This window comes from Anomaloglossus baeobatrachus, chromosome 3, assembly GCF_048569485.1.
Source record: "Anomaloglossus baeobatrachus isolate aAnoBae1 chromosome 3, aAnoBae1.hap1, whole genome shotgun sequence".
Taxonomy (NCBI): domain Eukaryota; kingdom Metazoa; phylum Chordata; class Amphibia; order Anura; family Aromobatidae; genus Anomaloglossus; species Anomaloglossus baeobatrachus.
The window spans coordinates 7,313,485-7,337,307 of NC_134355.1; the positions used below are offsets into that span (position 1 = coordinate 7,313,485).

General features: G+C 53.3%; 2 pseudogenes; both read right to left on the reverse strand.

The window, feature by feature from the left end:
- LOC142295837 (alanine--tRNA ligase, mitochondrial-like) overlaps positions 1 to 478 on the reverse strand; it is an 8,532-nt pseudogene extending 8,054 nt beyond the window's left edge.
- A 2,088-nt stretch (positions 479 to 2,566) lies between these two features.
- LOC142295838 (ferroportin-like) overlaps positions 2,567 to 23,823 on the reverse strand; it is a 117,000-nt pseudogene continuing 95,743 nt past the window's right edge.

Below are 23,823 nucleotides of genomic sequence, written 5' to 3' on the forward strand. Positions count from 1 at the left end.
TATATTCTGAGGTCTCGTTATTTCTCCGCCGAGCTGCCGTTTGTATTGATGTGTTTGGGCTAAAATTTCCCATATTCATCACTTTATTATTACATTTTTTTGTTGCAACAATAAAAAAGCAGCGATTTTGTTGGTTTAGATTATTTTTCTCGCCAGTGATCACAGGACGGGTGAATGCGTCTTCATTTCCGCAGCTCAGACGATTCCAGACGCAGCGACACAAAACGCGCTGATTTATTATTTCAGACATTTATGTTTCTTTAATACTCTTTATCTATTTTTCCGGTTTCTCCAGAGAACTTGAACCTGACTGGACGTCATACAGGACAAAGATGGCGGAAACGGGGGCCTGAAAGCCATAGCTGCCATGGCAACCGCGATCAGTGGATGGGAGGGGGATGAGGTCCTGAACTGTCGCCCATCGGGGTCGCTGTCAGAGGTCACATCTGGGGTTCACATATACCGTATATTGCCCCATGTTTGTGTAGATGGCGGCTGTTTCTCCCCTCTGATGCCGCGTCCGTATCCATATCCGCAGCCATCATCGCCCACCATTGCCGTGACGTGGTGCCGATAGCAGCCATGACGGTCCGATCTATAAAACCAGCACATTATATAACCCCTTTCCATGAGTAACATAAAAAAATACAAGTTTACGCGTCTGTGAGACTCTGGTGATGCCGACTCTGACGCTCTTGAGGATCAGTGATTTTAGTAACAACATGAAATGATGGACTCCTGCGTGACGCGGCGACCACACGAAGCGTCCGGCATCTCATGACGATTAGCGCAAAAACAGGAAATGAAGTCAATTCCTGAATCGCTGTTCATTCATTTTATTTCCAAACTAAACAGAATAAAAAGCAAAAAAAAACCATTGTAAGTGCCGGTGCCCGAGTTCAGTGTCCGCAGTGTTTTGCATTGTCACTGCGGTGTGCAGCGTCCGCAGTGTTTTGCATTATCGTCGCGGTGTGCAGCGTCCGCAGTGTTTTTGCATTGTCGCTGTGTTTTGCATTGTCGCTGTGTTGTGCAGTGTCCGCAGTGTTTTGCAGTGTCCGCAGTGTTTTGCATTGTCGCCGCGGTGTGCAGTGTCTGCAGTGTTTCTGCATTGTCGCTGCGGTGTGCAGTGTCCGCAGTGTTTTGCATTGTCGCTGCGGTGTGCAGTGTCCGCAGTGTTTTGCATTGTCGCCGCGGTGTGCAGTGTCCGCAGTGTTTTGCATTGTCGCCGCGGTGTGCAGTGTCCGCAGTGTTTTGCATTGTCGCCCGCGGTGTGCAGTGTCCGCAGTGTTTTGCATTGTCGCCGCAGTGTGCAGTGTCCGCAGTGTTTTGCATTGTCGCCGCGGTGTGCAGTGTCCGCAGTGTTTTGCATTGTCGCCGCGGTGTGCAGTGTCCGCAGTGTTTTGCATTGTCGCCGCGGTGTGCAGTGTCCGCAGTGTTTTGCATTGTTGCCGCGGTGTGCAGTGTCCGCAGTGTTTTGCATTGTCGCCGCGGTGTGCAGTGTCCGCGCATTGGATGGATTCATGCAAGCCCCCGGCCTCGGCGCCTCTTTTAGACGCTGTGTAAAGTCGCCTGCGTCGCGGCTTCGTACCTGCAGAATGTCCGTTTATTCTTGAGGAGACGCGAGAGGACACAGTAACATTCCATAGCGCTGAGAACCCTGATCGCTGGCATGATCGCACAGGACCCCCGCGTCTCTGCAGGAGGAGACCCGCTGCATCTAGACCGCTGCCTCCGGATCGTGGGCACAGACCCTCACATAGCCCTTAATAGCGGCATTAAAAACTTCAACTTATCCCGCAAAAACCAACTCCCACCCCCGACTGTGGTCTGTCAACAGAAAAATGGAAGTTTGCTGTATCACTATGGAAGAGGCTTAAAGGCGCTGGAGAAGTGACATGGCTCCCAAAAAGCAATCCAGGAAAATCCACGCTCCCCAAGACAAATGGCCGCTTGTGTTCCTGTAGCCCAAACCACAGCTGACATCAACATGTGGGCAGCATAGTGGCTCAGTGGTTATCACTGTATGGTGGCTCAGTGGTTATCACTGTATGGTGGCTCTGTGGTTAGCACTGTATAGTGGCTCAGTGGTTAGCAATGCACGGTGGCTCAGTGGTTAGCACTGTACAGTGGCTCAGTGGTTAGCAATGTACGGTGGCTCAGTGGTTAGCAATGTACGGTGGCTCAGTGGTTAGCACTGTACAATTGTACAATGGTTAGCGCCGTATGATGGATAAGTGGTTAGCAATGTATGATGGCACTGTGCTTAGCTCTGTACAGTGGCTCAGTGGTTAGCTTTGTACGGTGGATGAGTGGTTAGCTCTGTATTGTGGCTCAGTGGATAGAACAGAATGATGACTCAGTGGTTAGCACTGTACGGTGGCTCAGTGGTTAACGCTGTCTAGTGCTGCACGGTGGCTCAGTGGTTCTATATGGTGACTCTGTTATCACCGTCTAGCAGCTCAGTGGTTAGCACTGTACAGTGCCTCGGTGGTTAGTGCCGCACGGGTGTAGCACCGATCCTCAATGGTTTTATCACGTTACAATTTATTTAAGCGCTAGGAAAGGCTTATACAGAAGACTCTCCGCTCGGCCGATCACCTCCCGCTCCTCCAGGATCAGAGGAGGAACAAGAAAACAATTTCTTTCCTAGTTTTGTGTACGAAAAATAAAAAATACATGATGTGTCCCATCGCAACGAAGGCCACGGAGATGAGGACGAGCAGCCCGAAGGTCTCCGGGGCGGGCGCCGCATCACCATCACGTAATGCAGCAGGTCCAGGAGGCAGTTGATGGAGCTCTGGACGCCGTTTATTACTCCTCGCTCCGACTCAGCCACGTTCTCTTGAAGGATCTGAGTGACCGTCAGATCGAAGGACCAAAGGCCTGAAAGAAAAACATCAAAGGTGTGGAAAAGCCGAAGAGGCAAGAAAAAAAATCCACAAATTCTTCATTCACAGGGGGGGTGTTCGGAATAGCCGCCCTACGACTTGCTTCACCATTGCTCCAGAATGCTGCAATACCCCTGTAATGTGAGACTTGGGGTACACGGCAGGCTTCCGAGGGGAGGGAGCACTGTTTTATTTTTGGAGCACAGATTCGGCGCCATTTTGCCTTTTGAGGTGCCAGAACAGGAGAGACCTCACAGAGGTGGCTCACACTCACCATTGGGGTGACAGTGTGCCCCTCCCATCTCATCCATCTAAACGCCGCGCGGCCTCTATTGACCACAGTCAGGACATGTTGGGAGGCCCTGACTAGGATGTAGAGATGACCAAATCCAGAATATCTCCTACACTGTGACCGCGTGTTTCCCCAAACCCCCCCCCCCCCCTTCTCCCTTAATGATGGCACTCACCCATTTTAGCTGCCTATAATTCCAGCAAAGAGTAAAGTGACGGAGGTGAGTGCAGAGTCGGCTCCGCTGGCCGTAGAGCTGGAGTTGTTCCTCGGATCTTGTATGCTGGTTGTGAGGAGTCCCTGAGGAAGCCCCCCGGGAGATACTGTGGGTAGGGGCTCTCCTCCAAGATCGCGAGTCCCAGGATCTCGAAATGGCGAAACTGGAAGATCCAATGGACTTCCCGGCATAAAGACTGAGAGGACGCACAGGGCGAGGCTGCTGAGCTGAGCCAGTCCTGACACCAGTCCCCGTACGGACCAGACCACATCTTCTTCTGAGCCCGGTAAATGCCACGGTTCCCATAATCCCAAAAATAGCGGAGGCGCCCATGAGGACACTGAGGACAGAGCCACTCAGACCTTGTGTGTAAGCGTAGCCAATGGTGATACCGTCAAACCCCAGGACGGTCATGTAGAGGAAGGCCAGACCCATGCCGACCCAGAACACCGACTGCTTGTAGTACGCCGTCCACCCATGGCGGAGGGTGCGGAACGGCGCTGTGACGCCGGCGCTACATGTCAACTTTCTAGAGTTCTCCTCCGTCCCCGTCTTCTCCTCTCCCGAGGCCCCGGGCGTCTCCAGGATATTCATCTAGATTTCATGAACGAAAAAAGGAAAATGTAAATTAAAAAAGTGTTTAAATTATTTTATTTTTCTGTTTAAACAAATCCGTCACAACTGTCACATCACATTATTCCCCGACTCGTCTGTGCTAGAGCTCGTGACCGCGTGGTGACAGCAACACGTGGACAGTCACTAGATAGGAGTGCCGAGCACCGAGCATGGTAGTGCCCGCTCATCACTAGTTACCAGTACTGAGCACCCGAGCATGGTAGTGCCCCGCTCATCACTAGTCACCAGTACTGAGCACCCGAGCATGGTAGTGCCCCGCTCATCACTAGTCACCAGTACTGCGCACCCGAGCATGGTAGTGCCCGCTCATCACTAGTTACCAGTACAGAGCACCCGAGCATGGTAGTGCCCGCTCATCACTAGTCACACTGAGCACCTCCCGAGCATCGGTAGTGCCCCGCTCATCACTAGTCACCAGTACTGAGCACCCTGAGCATGGTAGTGCCCTGCTCATCACTAGTGAACCAGTACTGAGCACCCTGAGCATGGTAGTGCCCGCTCATCACTAGTTACCAGTACTGAGCACCCGAGCATGGTAGTGCCCGCTCATCACTAGTTACCAGTACTGAGCACACCCGAGCATGGTAGTGCCCGCTCATCACTAGTTACCAGTACTGAGCACCCCCGAGCATGGTAAGTGCCCGCTCATCACTAGCTACCAGTACTGAGCACCTCGAGCATGGTAGTGCCCGCTCATCACTAGTTACCAGTACTGAGCACCTGAGCATGGTAGTGCCCGCTCATCACTAGTTACCAGTACTGAGCACCTGAGCATGGGTAGTGCCGCTCATCACTAGTTACCAGTACAGAGCACCTGAGCATGGTAGTGCCCGCTCATCACTAGTTACCAGTACAGAGCACCTGAGCATGGTAGTGCCCCGCTCATCACTAGTTACCAGTACTGAGCACTCCGAGCATGGTAGTGTCCGCTCATCACTAGTTACCAGTACTGAGCACCTGAGCATGGTAGTGCCCGCTCATCACTAGTTACCAGTACTGAGCACCCGAGCATGGTAGTGTCCCGCTCATCACTAGTTACCAGTACTGAGCACGCCGAGCATGGTAGTGCCCACTCATCACTAGTTACGAGAACTGAGCACCCGAGCATGGTAGTGCCCCGCTCATCACTAGTTACCACCAGTACTGAGCACCCGAGCATGGGTAGTGCCCGCTCATCACTAGTTACCACCAGTACTGAGCACCCGAGCATGGTAGTGCCCACTCATCACTAGTTACCAGTACTGAGCACCTGAGCATGGTAGTGCCCGCTCATCACTAGTTACCAGTACTGAGCACCTGAGCATGGTAGTGCCCGCTCATCACTAGTTACCAGTACTGAGCACCCGAGCATGGTAGTGCCCGCTCATCACTAGTTACCAGTACTGAGCACCCGAGCATGGTAGTGCCCGCTCATCACTAGTTACCAGTACTGAGCACCTGAGCATGGTAGTGCCCGCTCATCACTAGTTACCAGTACTGAGCACCCCGAGCATGGTAGTGCCCGCTCATCACTAGTTACCAGTACTGACCACCCGAGCATGGTAGTGCCCGCTCATCACTAGTTACCAAGTACTGAGCACCCGAGCATGGTAAGTGCCCGCTCATCACTAGTTACCAGTACTGAGCAACCTGAGCATGGTTAGTGCCCGCTCATCACTAGTTACCAGTACTGAGCACCTGAGCATGGTAGTGCCCGCTCATCACTAGTTACCAGTACAGAGCACCTGAGCATGGGTAGTGCCCGCTCATCACTAGTTACCAGTACTGAGCACCTGAGCATGGTAGTGCCCGCTCATCACTAGTTACTAGTACTGAGCACCTGAGCATGGTAGTGCCCGCTCATCAGTAGAGCTGAGTCCACTCCCATACAGAGAAGGTGGCTGTTGGAGAACCTGCCTGTGACAGTCATTGAAATGGTGTGTTATGGTGAAAGTGGCCATTGTGACGCCCGTGGTCTCCGTGTGATGGAATTACAGGCTATGGATGGGGCAGTCGGGATCCTGCTGCTCGGTCATTTTTACTGCACAATGAAGACTATAAAAACACTGAATAGTGGGAATATTGTCAATCAAAACTTCAACCCGTTCTGCAAAAACACATCCCTCATGATGGGGCTAAGTCCCTGGCAATGCTGAGGACACGTCCGGCCTCCGGTACCTCCTCTGTGCAGTTCTGTCAGTTCTTGCTCCTCGTCTTTTCTGGAGGATTTTGTGGCCAGCGCCGGCGTCTTCAGATAAACCTTCCACAGCAGTAAATATTCCGCGCACATCGACACCAAGTTCCACCCGACGATGAATCCGCAGCCGATGACGGGAGAAGACCGAAGGTCACGATCTGCCCCACCGCCAACGGGGCCAGGATGTTGGTCAGCTGGTCGATCCGTCTCACCGCGGCGTTCATGTCTGCCGTGAAGACAGAACCGAGAGGAAGAAAGTCACGTCTATCAGTCAGAACATGACGGATTACTCACACAACCAGACAGAAGAAACACATACTGTACATACAGGGGGGAAAAGTCATTATTCAGCCCCAATTGTGCAGGTTCTCTCCTTTATAAAGATGAGATTTTCCTGTAACTGACATCAGAGGTGACCACAACTAAGAGAGGGAAAATGAGAAAATCCAGAAAATCACCGCCTCTGATTTGAGAAGATTTTTTTTGCAAATTCTGGTGGAAAATAAGTATTTAGTCACCTAAAAACATGCAGGATTTCTGTCTCTCACTGACCTGTAACTTCTTCTGTAAGAGGCTCCTCTGTCCTCCGCTCATTACCTGTAGTAATGGCCCCTGTGTGACCTTGTTATCAGTATAAAAGACACCTGTCCACAACCTCAAACAGTCACACTACAAACTCCACTATGGTGAAGACCAAAGAGCTGTGGAAGGACACCAGAAACAAAATTGTAGCCCTGCAACAGGCTGGGAAGACTGAATCTGCAATAGGCAAGCAGCTTGGTGTGATGAAATCAACTGTGGGTGCAATAATAAGAAAATGGAAGACATACAAGACCACTGATAATCTTTCTCAATCTGGGGCTCCATGCAAAATCTCACCCTGTGGGGTCAAAATTATCACAAGAACGGTGAGCAAAAATCCCAGAACCACACGAGGGGACCTAGTGAATGTCCTGCATAGAGCTGGGACCACTGTAACAAAGGCTACCATCAGTAACACATTGCGCCACCAGGGACTCAGATCCTGCCGTGCCAGACATGTTCCCCTGCTTAAGCCAGTACATGTCCGGGCCCATCTGAGGTTTGCTAGAGAGCATTTGGATTATCCAGAAGAGTATTGGGAGAATGTCATATGGTCTGATAAAACCAAAGTAGAACTGTTTGGTAGAAACACAACTCGTCGTGTTTGTAGGAGACAGAATGCTGAGTTGCATCCAAAGAACACCATACCTACTGTGAAGCATGGGGGTGGCAACATCATGCTTTGGGGCTGTTTCTCTACAAAGGGACCAGGACGACTGATCCGTGTACATGAAAGAATGAATGGGGTCATGTATCGTGATATTCTGAGTGCAAACCTCCTTCCATCAGCATGGTCATTGAAGATGAAACGTGGCTGGGTCTTTCAGCATGATAATGATCCCAAGCACACCGTGAGCACAACGAAGCAGCGGCTTCGTAAGAAGCGTATGAAGGTTCTGGAGTGGCCTAGCCAGTCTCCAGATGTCAACCCCATAGAAAACCTTTGGAGGGAGTTGAAAGTCCATGTTGCTCAGGACAGGCCCAAAACATCACTGCTCTAGAGGAGATCTGTATGGAGGAATGAGCCAACATAAAACCAACAGTGTGTGCCAACATACCGCCAACAGTGTGTGCCAACCTTGTGAAGACTTACAGCAAACGTCTTTCCTCTGTCATTGTCAACAAAGGATATAGAACAAAATATTGAGATGAACTTTTGTTATTGACCAAATACTTATTTTCCACCAGAATTTGCAGATAAAATCTTCCAAATCAGAGGCGGTGATTTTCTGGATTTGTTTTCTCATTTTCCCTCTCTTAGTTGTGGTCACCTCTGATATCAATTACAGGCAAATCTCATCTATATAAGGGGGAGAAATGCACAATTGGGGGCTGAATAATGACTTTTTTCCCCCCACCGTATATATAGCGAGAGATGAGACAATTTTTTCAAATGTGCTAAATTTAACTAGGAGTTTTTATTTTGGGCTCATCAAAACCCCAAAAATGGACAGGACAAAATTGTTGGCACCTTTCCAAATTAGTGGGTAAACAACTTTGTTTCCAGCATGTGATGCTCTTTCAGGTGTGGGCAATATGAAAATCACACCTGAAGCCAGATAAAAAGGGGAGAAGTTCCCTCAATCTTTGCATTTTGTGTGTGTGTGTGTGTGTGTGTGTGCGCGCGCGCTGCACTAAGCCTGGAGAACAGAAAGAGAAGAAGAGAACTGTCTGAAGACTGGAGAACCAAAACAGTTGAATAATATCAACAATTTCAAGGTTACACGTCCATCTCCAGAGATCTTGATGTTCCTTTGTCCACTGTGCGCAACATAATCTAGAAATTTACAACCCATGGTGCTGTAGCTAATCTCCCTGGACGGCAGAGAAAAACTGATGTAACACAGGATAGTCTGGATGGTAGATAAGCCCCAATCAAAGTCCAGAGAAATCCAAGCTTCAGTTCAGGGGGCATCAGTGTCAGCGCAATCTATCCGTCCATATCTGAATGACATAAAACACTACGGATGAGACCCAGGAGGACCCCACTGCTGACACAGAGACAGAAAAAAGCCCAAATGTACGAGAGTAACCAAATTCCTTCTGGAAAAGCATCTTCTGGACAGATGAGACCAAGATAGAGCTTTATGGTAAACCGCATCATTCTACTGCTTACGGAAAACAGAATGAACCCTACAAAGTAAAGATCACACCACCTACAGTCATGGATGGTGGAGGTTAGAGATGTTTTGCTACCTCGGGCCATGGCTGTGTGCAAGACATCATGAAATCTGAAGCTTACCAGAGGATTTTGGGTGGTAATGTAGAGCCCAGTGTTAGAAAGCTGGGGGTGCGTCCTAGATCAGGGGCCTCCAGTAGGACAATGACCCCAAACACTTCAAGAAAACCCCAGAAATTGATGGAAACAAAGTGCTGGAGAGATCTGAAGAGGCCGCAATGAGTCCGGAGCTAAATCCCATTGACACCTGTGGAGAGATCTGAAAATTGGGAGAGGAAAGGAGAGGAGAAGAGGAAGAAGAGAGGAGAGAAGAGAAGACGTCTTCAGATATGAGACCTGGAGACGTTTATAAAGAAGAGTCTGAGATTCCAGGTGAGAGGAGGAAGAAGAGAGAGAAGAAAAAAGAAAAGAGGAAGAAGAGAGAAGAGAAGAGGAAAAGAAGAGAAAAGAGGAGAGAAGAGGAGACGTCTTCAGGTATGAGAGACCTGGAGACGTTTATACAGAAGAGTCTGAGACTCCAGGTGAGAGGATGAAGAAGCTGTGGACAGGGAGAGGAGGCGACTGATGGAAGGGATTTATTCCAGATATTAAGAGCAGGGGACAACAATTGTGTCCGGAACATTTAGTGGCTTTGTGTGAAATTTTGTCCAATTTGCCTTTTTTCTGTGTTTTTTTGTGTTTTTCCAATACACACAAAGGAGATAAACCTGTGTATAACAAAACGTGTAACTGCAATAATTATCTGCGAGAACATTTTCATTTTCTAGAGCAATTTCCAGGGTGTGAATACTTTTGTCTGTGACTGTATATGCAGGAGGTGACCATGATCAATAAGGAGGGCAGGTGAATAATCCTAAGGGGTATCTCGGAGGCTCTGTTGGGGTCTCTGTGTACTGCGCACAGGTGGACATTATGGGGCACTATGGAGCGCACATGAAGAGCCTGCACTGATCGCGTAGCACCGGCGGTGATGCCCCTTATGATTATTCACTTATTCCCCCATGTCTTGTGTATTGTTGATTTTGGTTACCCCCACAGGGACGGTAGTGACCACATGAGTTACCACGGCACCAATGGCCGATCGGTATTCGCTGATCCCGTGTACAGTATATCTCTATAACAAGGGTAGACCTGACTCTCGGCACGGTGACTCCGCTGTTCTTTGTCTAACCCAACGTTATGTCCCCGGCTGACACGGCGGGGTACATGTGTGGTCGGGGTCCTCAGTCGGTGGAGGTCCTGGACGACCTCTGTTATATCGACGCTTTATGTTCTTTATATTGACTCGTGTATAGTCCATAGTCTTCTTTACCCGCTAAGTTGCTCCTGTCGGCTCCGGCGACAACAACGATCCAGTCCCTCTGAATTGTGATGGCGGTGGCGGGTGCTGGCCAGATTGGCAACGTTGGCGATCGTAATGACCAGGATGTAGCAGAGGATCTGGATCAGAATCACAGAACGAAGAAGCAGACGTCAGTTTCTCACTCACTTATATCAACTACTAAATACCATACATCAACCACAGAAACATTGCACTATCAAACACAAAGAAATAAATGTAAATGCGCCAATCTGCACAATAAATAAATCCATAACCCATATGTCATATACAACACCCACAAAAAGTTAGTAGTGACTAGAGCCACCGCCCAGACGGTAACACCACCACCACCAGAGGCACGACTGGTGACAGCAGCGGCTGAAGCACAGCGCTTTCTTTCACGTCTCCATCGTTGGTGGCCATCAATACTATTCAGCATGAATCAATTATCATCAGTGACCAGCAGTGAAGGCCACTGGTCCCTCGTGCAGGGAAGATGATGATGCCTGTGCCTGGTGGTGTGACAAGGTGCCCTCGAAGGTCGGCTTCCCACAGACCAGATGTAAACAGTTTTGAAAGGTCTGATATGACACTTGGGTGCCTTTCACCTTTCTTAAATGTCCCTGAAGATGTCTGGCACAACCTGCTGGTGACACTGTGACACTTATCTGCCTTTCTGTGACTCTTCCAGTCTCTCTGTGTCTCTGTATAACCTGCTGTGACACTCTGTGACGCTCTAAGCTCAGGGGCCACTTCTCTGCCTTTCTGTGACTCTTCCAGTCTCTCTGTGTCTCTGTACAACCTGCTGGTGACACTCTGTGACGCTCTAAGCTCAGTGGCCACTTCTCTGCCTTTCTGTGACTCTTCCAGTCTCTCTGTGTCTCTGTACAACCTGCTGGTGACATTCTGTGACACTCTAAGCTCAGTGATCACTTCTCTGCCTGTGACTCTTCCATTCTCTCTGTGTCTCTGTACAACCTGCTGGAGACACTCTGTGACGCTCTAAGCTCAGTGGCCTCTTCTCTGCCTTTCTGTGACTCTTCCAGTCTTTTTGTGTCTCTGTACAACCTGCTGGTGACACTCTGTGACGCTCTAAGCTCAGTGGCCACTTCCCTGCCTTTCTGTGACTCTTCCAGTCTCTCTGTGTCTCTGTATAACCTGCTGGTGACACTCTGTGACGCTCTAAGCTCAGGGGCCACTTCTCTGCCTTTCTGTGACTCTTCCAGTCTCTCTGTGTCTCTGTACAACCTGCTGGTGACACTCTGTGACACTCTAAGCTCAGTGATCACTTCTCTGCCTGTGACTCTTCCATTCTCTCTGTGTCTCTGTACAACCTGCTGGAGACACTCTGTGACGCTCTAAGCTCAGTGGCCACTTCTCTATCTTTCTGTGACTCTTCCAGTCTCTCTGTGTCTCTGTACAACCTGCTGGTGACACTCTGTGACACTCTAAGCTCAGTGATCACTTCTCTGCCTGTGACTCTTCCATTCTCTCTGTGTCTCTGTACAACCTGCTGGAGACACTCTGTGACGCTCTAAGCTCAGTGGCCACTTCTCTATCTTTCTGTGACTCTTCCAGTCTCTCTGTATAACCTGCTGGTGACACTCTGTGACACTCTAAGCTCAGTGGCCACTTCCCTGCCTTTCTGTGACTCTTCCAGTCTCTCTGTGTCTCTGTACAACCTGCTGGTGACACTCTGTGACGCTCTAAGCTCAGGGGCTACTTCTCTGCCTTTCTGTGACTCTTCCAGTCTCTCTGTGTCTCTGTACAACCTGCTGGTGACACTCTGTGACGCTCTAAGCTCAGTGGCCTCTTCTCTGCCTTTCTGTGACTCTTCCAGTCTCTCTGTGTCTCTGTATAACCTGCTGGTGACACTCTGTGACGCTCTAAGCTCAGTGGCCACTTCTCTGCCTGTGACTCTTCCAGTCTCTCTGTGTCTCTGTATAACCTGCTGGTGACACTCTGTGACGCTCTAAGCTCAGTGGCCACTTCTCTGCCTGTGACTCTTCCAGTCTCTCTGTGTCTCTGTATAACCTGCTGGTGACACTCTGTGATGCTCTAAGCTCAGTGGCCACTCGTGTCTGAGAATCTCCTGCTTGAAGCCTCACAATGGATGGACACTGGATAAAACCCTGTAATTGTGTGGGCCAATATTGTCGGATGATCCTACGTGATTGAGGCGAGGTCCTTCCTCGGGATCTCGCACCCGCACTCTTCACAGTCTTTTATTAGTGAGGAGAGACAAGGACGGATCAATCAGTTCTGATCTGTAAATGCACACAGATGTACTCCGCTGTTCAGACCTGCGGGGGTGAGATTGGGCTGGATAATCCCGCGGCTCTTCAGATTTGGTGTATAATTCCCGCATCTCCATTGATACTGTCACTGCCGGACATTGCTGCACCCTGAATCACCTATATATTGCCTTGGACAGACATCGCCAGGTCCGCTCACCATTGTTACTGAGCGGATCCTCACGTCTGTGGTTACTGTCTCCTTATTGTGCAGGTTTTATATGACGCATGGTTTATGGTTTCATTTATTAGCGCATTTACATTTATTACTGTGTGGTTATCTCGTATTTGCTCAATTTAAAGGGGTTTTCCAGTATTAGACATCTCCCATCCCCAGCACTGTTTGTTTTGTGCTTTGCTCATGGTCCCCAGGTCCAGCGCTGAGTCTATGTGGCCAGAACCTATCCTCTGCATGACACTGATGTAACCATGACCCCAGTAGGACGCCCCCCGACCTCTGCCCGGCTGCTGTGGAGCCTCCCTGGTTTATATTACAGCGTGGTGTGAACGCGGCCTTGTCAGATGGGTCACAGGGGAAGACCCCGAGAAGAGAGGATGCGGATAATGCCGGCTTCTGCTGTGAGAGAGGACGGGGATTGTAGAGGGAAGTGCCCCCAAATGTAGATGTACTGTATATGGATTTATATTTCCATGTGTGCCCATTCATGCATATATGTAAATATATATAAAAGGATATGCCCCCTCTGGTGTCCCTCCACATGAATATATAAAAATACTAGCTGTAGCCCCCGGCCTTGCCCGGGATAGTAACTGTCTCTCTGTCTCTCTCCCAGTCTCTGTCTGTGTGTCGCTGTCTGTGTGTCGCTGTCTGTCTCTTTCCTTGTCTGTCTGTGTCTATGTCTCTGTCTGACTATTTCTATCTCTGTCTGTATTTGTATCAGTCTATCGGTCTCCATCTCTGTGTCTGTCTGTTTCTATCTCTGTGTCTGTCTCTATGTGTGTGTCTGTCTCTTTCCCCGTCTGTCTCTTTTCCGTCTGTCTTGGTCTGTCTCTTTCCAGGTCTGTCTCTTTGCCCAGCTGACTCTTTCCAGAACTGTGTCTTTTCCGGGCTGTCTCTTTGCCCGGCTGTCTTTTTCCAGATCTGTCTCTTTCTCTGTCTCTCATTCCTCGTCTGTCTCTTTCTCCGCCTGTCTCTTTCTCCGTCTGTCTCTTTCTCCGCCTGTCTCTTTCTCCGCCTGTCTCTTTCTCCGCCTTTATCTTTCTCCGCCTGTCTCTTTCTCCGCCTGTCTCTTTCTCCGCCTGTCTCTTTCTCCGTCTGTCTCTTTCTCCGCCTGTCTCTTTCTCCGCCTGTCTCTTTCTCCGCCTGTCTCTTTCTCCGCCTGTCTCTTTCTCCGCCTGTCTCTTTCTCCGTCTGTCTCTGTCCCCGTCTGTCTCTTTCTGTCTCTATGTCCATATCTTCACCGACATCATATAACCTCACACATAAGATTCTTATACTAACAGTGTATTTTGTTCCTATAGCAACCACTGACAGCTGCTATTAATAACCTATAGCTCCCAGCTCCATTCAGTTTAATGGCAGCAGGATTTTAGAGACTTTCTGTAAAGTACAGGGTTAAATTTTTCTGTCAAAACATAGTCTACGACGTTCCCTGGGTCACATGGGGCATCTGTGCAAAAATTCGTGATTGTAAATGCGACGGTGCAGATTCCTTTAGCGGACACACACACACACACACATACACACACATACACATACACATACACACACACATACACATACACACACACACACATAAGCACATACACTCAGCTTTATATATTAGATGTCCCCCCTGATGTTCCCCTTAATAAATATTCCCCCGTATAGGCCCTTACTGATGAGATGCTGGGACCAGACATTCTTATCCAGGGTATATCAAAGCAGATGGGCAATTGTCCATCTGCTGATAATGTGGCATCTGCTGACATGGTTAATTTCCCCGTCAGGAGAGGACCACAGGCCGCTACAGCAATAGATCAGACAGATCTTCTATTTTGGCAGCAGCTGCCGCCTGGGGGGGTCTGGACAGTCCCAAACATGTTATCACATCACCTGGGATGTGAGGCACTTCGATGTGTCCTGCCACCGGGCCAGGGTGCGAGCAGGGGCGGGAGGGTGGTGACGTCAGATCACTGAGCCGGTAGTCGTGCCCTGTGAGCGCACATGCAGGGGGCGAGAGGGTGGTGACGTCAGATCACGGAGCCGGTAGTGGTGCCCTGTGAGCGCACATGCAGGGGCGAGAGGGTGGTGACGTCAGATCACGGAGCCGGTAGTGGTGCCCTGTGAGCGCACATGCAGGGGCGAGAGGGTGGTGACGTCAGATCACGGAGCCGGTAGTGGTGTCCTGTGAGTGCACATGCAGGGGCGGGAGGGTGGTGACGTCAGATCACTGAGCCGGTAGTCGTGCCCTGTGAGCGCACATGCAGGGGGCGGGAGGGTGGTGACGTCAGATCACGGAGCCGGTAGTCGTGCCCTGTGAGCGCACATGCAGGGGGCGGGAGGGTGGTGACGTCAGATCACGGAGCCGGTAGTCGTGCCCTGTGAGCGCACATGCAGGGGCGGGAGGGTGGTGACGTCAGATCACTGAGCCGGTAGTCGTGCCCTGTGAGCGCACATGCAGGGGCGGGAGGGTGGTGACGTCAGATCACGGAGCCGGTAGTCGTGCCCTGTGAGCACACATGCAGGGGCGGGAGGGTGGTGACGTCAGATCACTGAGCCGGTAGTCGTGCCCTGTGAGCGCACATGCAGGGGCGGGAGGGTGGTGACGTCAGATCACGGAGCCGGTAGTCGTGCCCTGTGAGCACACATGCAGGGGCGGGGGAGGGTGGTGATGTCAGATCACGGAGCCGGTAGTCGTGCCCTGTGAGCACACATGCAGGGGCGGGAGGGTGGTGACATCAGATCACGGAGTTGGTAGTCCTGCCCTGTGAGCACACATGCAGGGGCGGGAGGGTGGTGACGTCAGATCACTGAGCCGGTAGTCGTGCCCTGTGAGCGCACATGCAGGGGCGGAGAGGGTGGTGATGTCAGATCACGTTGCCGGTAGTCGTGCCCTGTGAGCGCACATGCAGGGGCGGGAGGGTGGTGATGTCAGATCACTGAGCCGGTAGTCGTGCCCTGTGAGCGCACATGCAGGGGCGGGAGGGTGGTGATGTCAGATCACGTTGCCGGTAGTTGTGCCCTGTGAGCGCACATGCAGGGGCGGGAGGGTGGTGATGTCAGATCACTGAGCCGGTAGTCGTGCCCTGTGAGCGCACATGCAGGGGCGAGAGGGTGGTGACGTCAGATCACGGAGCCGGTAGTCGTGCCCTGTGAGCGCACATGCAGGGGCGAGAGGGTGGTGACGTCAGATCACGGAGCCGGTAGTCGTGCCCTGTGAGCGCACATGCAGGGGCGAGAGGGTGGTGACGTCAGATCACGGAGCCGGTAGTCCTGCCCTGTGAGCACACATGCAGGGGCGGGAGGGTGGTGACGTCAGATCACTGAGCCGGTAGTCCTGCCCTGTGAGCACACATGCAGGGGCGGGAGGGTGGTGACGTCAGATCACGGAGCCGGTAGTCGTGCCCTGTGAGCGCACATGCAGGGGCGGGAGGGTGGTGACGTCAGATCACGGAGCCGGTAGTCGTGCCCTGTGAGCGCACATGCAGGGGCGGGAGGGTGGTGACGTCAGATCACGGAGCCGGTAGTGGTGTCCTGTGAGCGCACATGCAGGGGCAAGAGGGTGGTGACGTCAGATCACGGAGCCGGTAGTCGTGCCCTGTGAGCGCACATGCAGAGGCGGGAGTGCACAGGAGCCCCCCGCTGGGTTTACATATCCCGGCGGTGGCAGCGCTCCCCCTCTTACTTCAGCCCACCATCACACAGCCCCCCTCTGGTAACAAGGAGCCCGGGATTGCAGCTGCTCCGCACCATACTGGACTGTGTCCACCCCTGATTACCCCCTAAACCATACCCTAACTTAACCCCTTGTTGCCCTTGTATGTATATATATATATATATCACACAGAAGATCCATCATATTTATAGTCACAGGAGGCCGTCAGGAGCTGACCAGGAGCCGGCCGTGGTGCAGTGAGGAAAGTTCAGCTCTGTACCGGAAAATCCCCATCAGGACCAGTCCACAAACGACAACCGAGAGGTTCTGCACCAGTAAGGAGGTCCGAGCGACTGGCAGATAAAAGAGAGGAAAGAGTGACGTTACACGAGGGCTCAGTGCAGGGGATCCTTCCCTCTACACGATCATCTGCAAGAACAGTCTAGAATATTCCGGGACGGAGCGGAGAATATTCCCCGTCCTCCCCCTCCCCTCCGACTACACGGACATTCATCGGTCCTCGCAGATCTTGTCCTTTTTAAGTAACTGACAATTTTAATGGAAGCAAATGGAGGGTCCGGGCTCTGTCCACATTAATGACCACGGGGGAGCGGATATTAACTCCTTCACTGCCCTACGCCACGCGGGATGTTGGTATTAACCCTATATGTGTTTATTAGTAACATGGGAAAGGAGAGATTCAAAAGAAAAGAAAAAGAACGAAGGGAGAGCGGGATAGAGATATGAAGCTATGAGAGACACAAAGACATAGGAAACTGATTCATGAGGAGGTCTCATCGATTTCTATGGGAAAGAGTGGTGGGCGTGACCTGTGCAGAGGTCTTTATGCAGAGAGGGAGGAATAGTAATGTCTGCCCATGAATTGGCTTCTATGACACATAATTGTGGTCATATTCTGTGATCTAGGCAGAGGTTGCTGAATTCTCTAGAGGGTTGTGAGCTGTGCAGAGGTTATAGTGCAGAGAGGGGAGGAGGTGAGCTGTAGTTATCACCTATTGCCTCCAATGGGATGAGCGAGTGCAGTGAGCGCGCTCTGTGATCGATCCAGATGTCATAATGCAGGGAGAGAAGAAGTGAGCAGTGACCATCACCTACTGTATTCTGTTAGAGAGGGTTGTGAGCTGTGCAGAGGTCATAGTGCAGAGAGGGGGAGGAGGTGCGCTGTAGTTATCACCTATTGCCTCCTATGGAATGAGCGAGTGCACTAAGCGCTCTCCGTGATCCATCCATAGGTCATAGTGCAGGGATGGAAGAAGTGAGCAGTGACCATAACCTACTGTATTCTATTTGAGAGGGTTGTGAGCTGTGCAGAGGTCATAATGCAGAGAGGGGGAGGTGGTGAGCTATAACTATCGCCTAATGCCTCCTATGGGAAAATCAAGTGCAGTGAGCGCTCTGTGATCCATCCATACGTCATAGTGAAGAGAGGAGGAGAAGGTGAGCTGTGATACCATCTATTTGGAATGTGGATCCTGTGTTATTACCTTTTATTAATTCTATCTGTGATGATAATGAGACGTGATCTCTACAATACAGAAACTATCAGACTATTATGGGGCTCATGAAAAGCTTTTTTGTCCACAAAATAATGGAAACCTTCCAGATGGATAAACTGGGAAGAGCCGAGAATATAAAGAGGTTCCCGGGAGTTAGTGACGCTCAGAGACGTATTCAAGATAAAACAATGAACTTCATTACATATAATACAGACAGGAGAGAAGAATCAGCAAAACTGCGCAATAGACGGGCGATAGAGGATAGAGAGGAGGATAGGGAGATAATGTGGCCTATCAGGTGGTCACAGGGGGCCGTGCAACCTGCCCTTCTGCATGGTACCGCTCCTCCTTGGTTACGGGTCCTGTCCCTTTGGTGTTGCTAAGAACAGATGTACACAGATCCCGAGGAACACTCTGCACCGCACCCACCAGACACCCATTGGGCAGCCTGAGGGGAATAGGGCCGCCCAGATGGAGGATGGAAGAGGGAGGGCAGAAGTGTCAGGAGTTGGAGAGTCACGCTGCGGAGCTGGGCTCCTGTACCCATCCCAGGTGCTAGACGTTGGCCTGGCCTGGAAGGAGCTGGAACCCCGGTCGCAGGGGGTAGTGACAGGGGGCACGGTACTGCCACGGAGGGCAGACCGGCGGCCTTGTGCTACAACTGGGCAGGGGCCAGGGCACGACGGGGTACGCGGACCTTAGGCTGGGAAGTAGCTTTATGAAGCCCAGTGATTCACCCGATGAGGACGGAGTCTTCATGAACCGCTCTCCACCTGCTCCAAAATCGGGGAACTAGCACAACGAGGGGGATAGGACTTCCCAACATCGTCCAGAAAATTCCACGCGTGAACCCCGAGAGCAAGCTCACCCTGCTAGCCACGCAGATGAGCGGGACCCGAGTAGTTTCAGGCGAAAGGGATCCACAAAGAGTAAACACAGTGCCAAGCGACAAGGCTTCAGACCAACCAGCAACGCCAAAAGGGCACGGACCCAACGTGTTCCAACAACGGCTACAGGGCATTCAGGACTTTTGTTTACCCTTTGTCGGTGTCAGTATCTCTGGACTGTGTTAGTACATTGTGCCCCACTACTCCCGACGGGTCCCCATCCTTCCACTACCGAGCCCCGGGACACCTTCCCCTGCCCATGGAGGGGTTAACATCACAAGCTGCCATCCCATCGCTCCCGGGCGCTCCACCAAATGCAGCAGCGGTGGTATCCCACTTTTACGCCGTGGGTGGCGTCACGAACATTACTCAATTTTTTGTTGCACCACCTCTGGCTTTTATAGCAGCTTGCAGTCTCTGAGGCTTGGACTTAATGAGTTACAAACAGTACTCTTCATGAATCTGGCTCCAACTTTCTCTGATATCTTCTATTGTTTAGGTTCCTATTACCCATTTCCTTTAGGCGGTTTCTTACAGTTCGATCACAGACATAGTATAAGATTCTTATACTAACAGTGTATTCTGTTCCTATAGCAACCACTGACAGCTGCTATTAATAACCTATAGCTCCCAGCTCCATTCAGTTTAATGGCAGCAGGATTTTAGAGACTTTCTGTAAAGTACAGGGTTAAATTTTTCTGTCAAAACATAGTCTACGACGTTCCCTGGGTCACATGGGGCGTCTGTGCAAAAATTCGTGATTGTAAACGCGACGGTGCAGATTCCTTTAGCGGACACACACACACATACACACACATAAGCACATACACTCAGCTTTATATATTAGATGTCCCCCCTGATGTTCCCCTTAATAAATATTCCCCCGTATAGGCCCTTACTGATGAGATGCTGGGACCAGACATTCTTATCCAGGGTATATCAAAGCAGATGGGCAATTGTCCATCTGCTGATAATGTGGCATCTGCTGACATGGTTAATTTCCCCGTCAGGAGAGGACCACAGGCCGCTACAGCAATAGATCAGACAGATCTTCTATTTTGGCAGCAGCTGCCGCCTGGGGGGGTCTGGACGGTCCCAAACATGTTATCACATCACCTGGGATGTGAGGCACTTCGATGTGTCCTGCCACCGGGCCAGGGTGCGAGCAGGGGCGGGAGGGTGGTGACGTCAGATCACTGAGCCGGTAGTGGTGTCCTGTGAGCGCACATGCAGGGGCGGGAGGGTGGTGACGTCAGATCACGGAGCCGGTAGTCGTGCCCTGTGAGCGCACATGCAGGGGCGAGAGGGTGGTGACGTCAGATCACGGAGCCGGTAGTCGTGCCCTGTGAGCGCACATGCAGGGGCGAGAGGGTGGTGACGTCAGATCACTGAGCCGGTAGTCGTGCCCTGTGAGCGCACATGCAGGGGCGAGAGGGTGGTGACGTCAGATCACGGAGCCGGTAGTCGTGCCCTGTGAGCGCACATGCAGGGGCGGGAGGGTGGTGATGTCAGATCACGGAGCCGGTAGTCGTGCCCTGTGAGCGCACATGCAGGGGCGGGAGGGTGGTGATGTCAGATCACTGAGCCGGTAGTCGTGCCCTGTGAGCGCACATGCAGGGGCGGGAGGGTGGTGACGTCAGATCACGGAGCCGGTAGTGGTGTCCTGTGAGCGCACATGCAGGGGCGGGAGGGTGGTGATGTCAGATCACGGAGCCGGTAGTCGTGCCCTGTGAGCGCACATGCAGGGGCGAGAGGGTGGTGACGTCAGATCACGGAGCCGGTAGTCGTGCCCTGTGAGCACACATGCAGGGGCGGGAGGGTGGTGACGTCAGATCACTGAGCCGGTAGTCGTGCCCTGTGAGCGCACATGCAGGGGCGGGAGGGTGGTGACGTCAGATCACTGAGCCGGTAGTCGTGCCCTGTGAGCACACATGCAGGGGCGAGAGGGTGGTGACGTCAGATCACGGAGCCGGTAGTCGTGCCCTGTGAGCGCACATGCAGGGGCGGGAGGGTGGTGATGTCAGATCACGGAGCCGGTAGTCGTGCCCTGTGAGCGCACATGCAGGGGCGGGAGGGTGGTGACGTCAGATCACGGAGCCGGTAGTCGTGCCCTGTGAGCGCACATGCAGGGGCGGGAGGGTGGTGACGTCAGATCACTGAGCCGGTAGTCGTGCCCTGTGAGCACACATGCAGGGGCGAGAGGGTGGTGACGTCAGATCACGGAGCCGGTAGTCGTGCCCTGTGAGCGCACATGCAGGGGCGGGAGGGTGGTGACGTCAGATCACGGAGCCGGTAGTCGTGCCCTGTGAGAGCACATGCAGGGGCGAGAGGGTGGTGACGTCAGATCACTGAGCCGGTAGTCGTGCCCTGTGAGCGCACATGCAGGGGGCGGGAGGGTGGTGACGTCAGATCACGGAGCCGGTAGTCGTGCCCTGTGAGCGCACATGCAGGGGCGGGAGGGTGGTGACGTCAGATCACGGAGCCGGTAGTCGTACCCTGTGAGCACACATGCAGGGGCGAGAGGGTGGTGACGTCAGATCACGGAGCCGGTAGTCCTGCCCTGTGAGTGCACATGCAGGGGCGGGAGGGTGGTGACGTCAGATCACGGAGCCGGTAGTCGTGCCCTGTGAGCGCACATGCAGGGGCGGGAGGGTGGTGACGTCAGATCACGGAGCCGGTAGTCGTGCCCTGTGAGCACACATGCAGGGGCGAGAGGGTGGTGACGTCAGATCACGGAGCCGGTAGTCCTGCCCTGTGAGTGCACATGCAGGGGCGGGAGGGTGGTGACGTCAGATCACTGAGCCGGTAGTCGTGCCCTGTGAGCACACATGCAGGGGCGAGAGGGTGGTGACGTCAGATCACGGAGCCGGTAGTCGTGCCCTGTGAGCGCACATGCAGGGGCGGGAGGGTGGTGATGTCAGATCACGGAGCCGGTAGTCGTGCCCTGTGAGCACACATGCAGGGGCGGGAGGGTGGTGACGTCAGATCACGGAGCCGGTAGTCGTGCCCTGTGAGCGCACATGCAGGGGCGGGAGGGTGGTGACGTCAGATCACGGAGCCGGTAGTCGTGCCCTGTGAGCGCACATGCAGGGGCAAGAGGGTGGTGACGTCAGATCACGGAGCCGGTAGTCGTGCCCTGTGAGCGCACATGCAGGGGCGGGAGGGTGGTGATGTCAGATCACGGAGCCGGTAGTCGTGCCCTGTGAGCACACATGCAGGGGCGGGAGGGTGGTGACGTCAGATCACGGAGCCGGTAGTCGTGCCCTGTGAGCGCACATGCAGGGGCGGGAGGGTGGTGATGTCAGATCACGGAGCCGGTAGTCGTGCCCTGTGAGCACACATGCAGGGGCGGGAGGGTGGTGATGTCAGATCACGGAGCCGGTAGTCGTGCCCTGTGAGCACACATGCAGGGGCGGGAGGGTGGTGACGTCAGATCACGGAGCCGGTAGTCGTGCCCTGTGAGCGCACATGCAGAGGCGGGAGGGTGGTGACGTCAGATCACGGAGCCGGTAGTCGTGCCCTGTGAGCGCACATGCAGGGGCGGGAGGGTGGTGACGTCAGATCACGGAGCCGGTAGTCGTGCCCTGTGAGCGCACATGCAGGGGTGGGAGGGTGGTGACGTCAGATCACGGAGCCGGTAGTCGTGCCCTGTGAGCGCACATGCAGGGGCGAGAGGGTGGTGACGTCAGATCACGGAGCCGGTAGTCCTGCCCTGTGAGCGCACATGCAGGGGCGGGAGGGTGGTGACGTCAGATCACTGAGCCGGTAGTCGTGCCCTGTGAGCGCACATGCAGGGGCGAGAGGGTGGTGATGTCAGATCACGTTGCCGGTAGTCGTGCCCTGTGAGCGCACATGCAGGGGCGGGAGGGTGGTGATGTCAGATCACGGAGCCGGTAGTCGTGCCCTGTGAGCGCACATGCAGGGGCGGGAGGGTGGTGATGTCAGATCACGTTGCCGGTAGTCGTGCCCTGTGAGTGCACATGCAGGGGCGGGAGGGTGGTGATGTCAGATCACGGAGCCGGTAGTCGTGCCCTGTGAGCGCACATGCAGGGGCGGGAGGGTGGTGATGTCAGATCACGGAGTCGGTAGTGGTGTCCTGTGAGCACACATGCAGGGGCGGGAGGGTGGTGATGTCAGATCACGTTGCCGGTAGTCGTGCCCTGTGAGCGCACATGCATGGGCGGGAGGGTGGTGACGTCAGATCACGGAGCCGGTAGTCGTGCCCTGTGAGCGCACATGCAGGGGCGGGAGGGTGGTGATGTCAGATCACGTTGCCGGTAGTCGTGCCCTGTGAGCACACATGCAGGGGCGGGAGGGTGGTGACGTCAGATCACGGAGCCGGTAGTCGTGCCCTGTGAGCGCACATGCAGGGGCGGGAGGGTGGTGATGTCAGATCACGGAGCCGGTAGTGGTGTCCTGTGAGCACACATGCAGGGGCGGGAGGGTGGTGATGTCAGATCACGTTGCCGGTAGTCGTGCCCTGTGAGCGCACATGCATGGGCGGGAGGGTGGTGACGTCAGATCACGGAGCCGGTAGTCGTGCCCTGTGAGCGCACATGCAGGGGCGGGAGGGTGGTGATGTCAGATCACGTTGCCGGTAGTCGTGCCCTGTGAGCACACATGCAGGGGCGGGAGGGTGGTGATGTCAGATCACGGAGCCGGTAGTCGTGCCCTGTGAGCACACATGCAGGGGCGGGAGGGTGGTGACGTCAGATCACGGAGCCGGTAGTCGTGCCCTGTGAGCGCACATGCAGGGGCGGGAGGGTGGTGACGTCAGATCACGGAGCCGGTAGTCGTGCCCTGTGAGCGCACATGCAGGGGCGGGAGGGTGGTGATGTCAGATCACGGAGCCGGTAGTCGTGCCCTGTGAGCGCACATGCAGAGGCGGGAGGGTGGTGACGTCAGATCACGGAGCCGGTAGTCCTGCCCTGTGAGCGCACATGCAGGGGCGGGAGGGTGGTGACGTCAGATCACGGAGCCGGTAGTTGTGCCCTGTGAGCGCACATGCAGAGGCGGGAG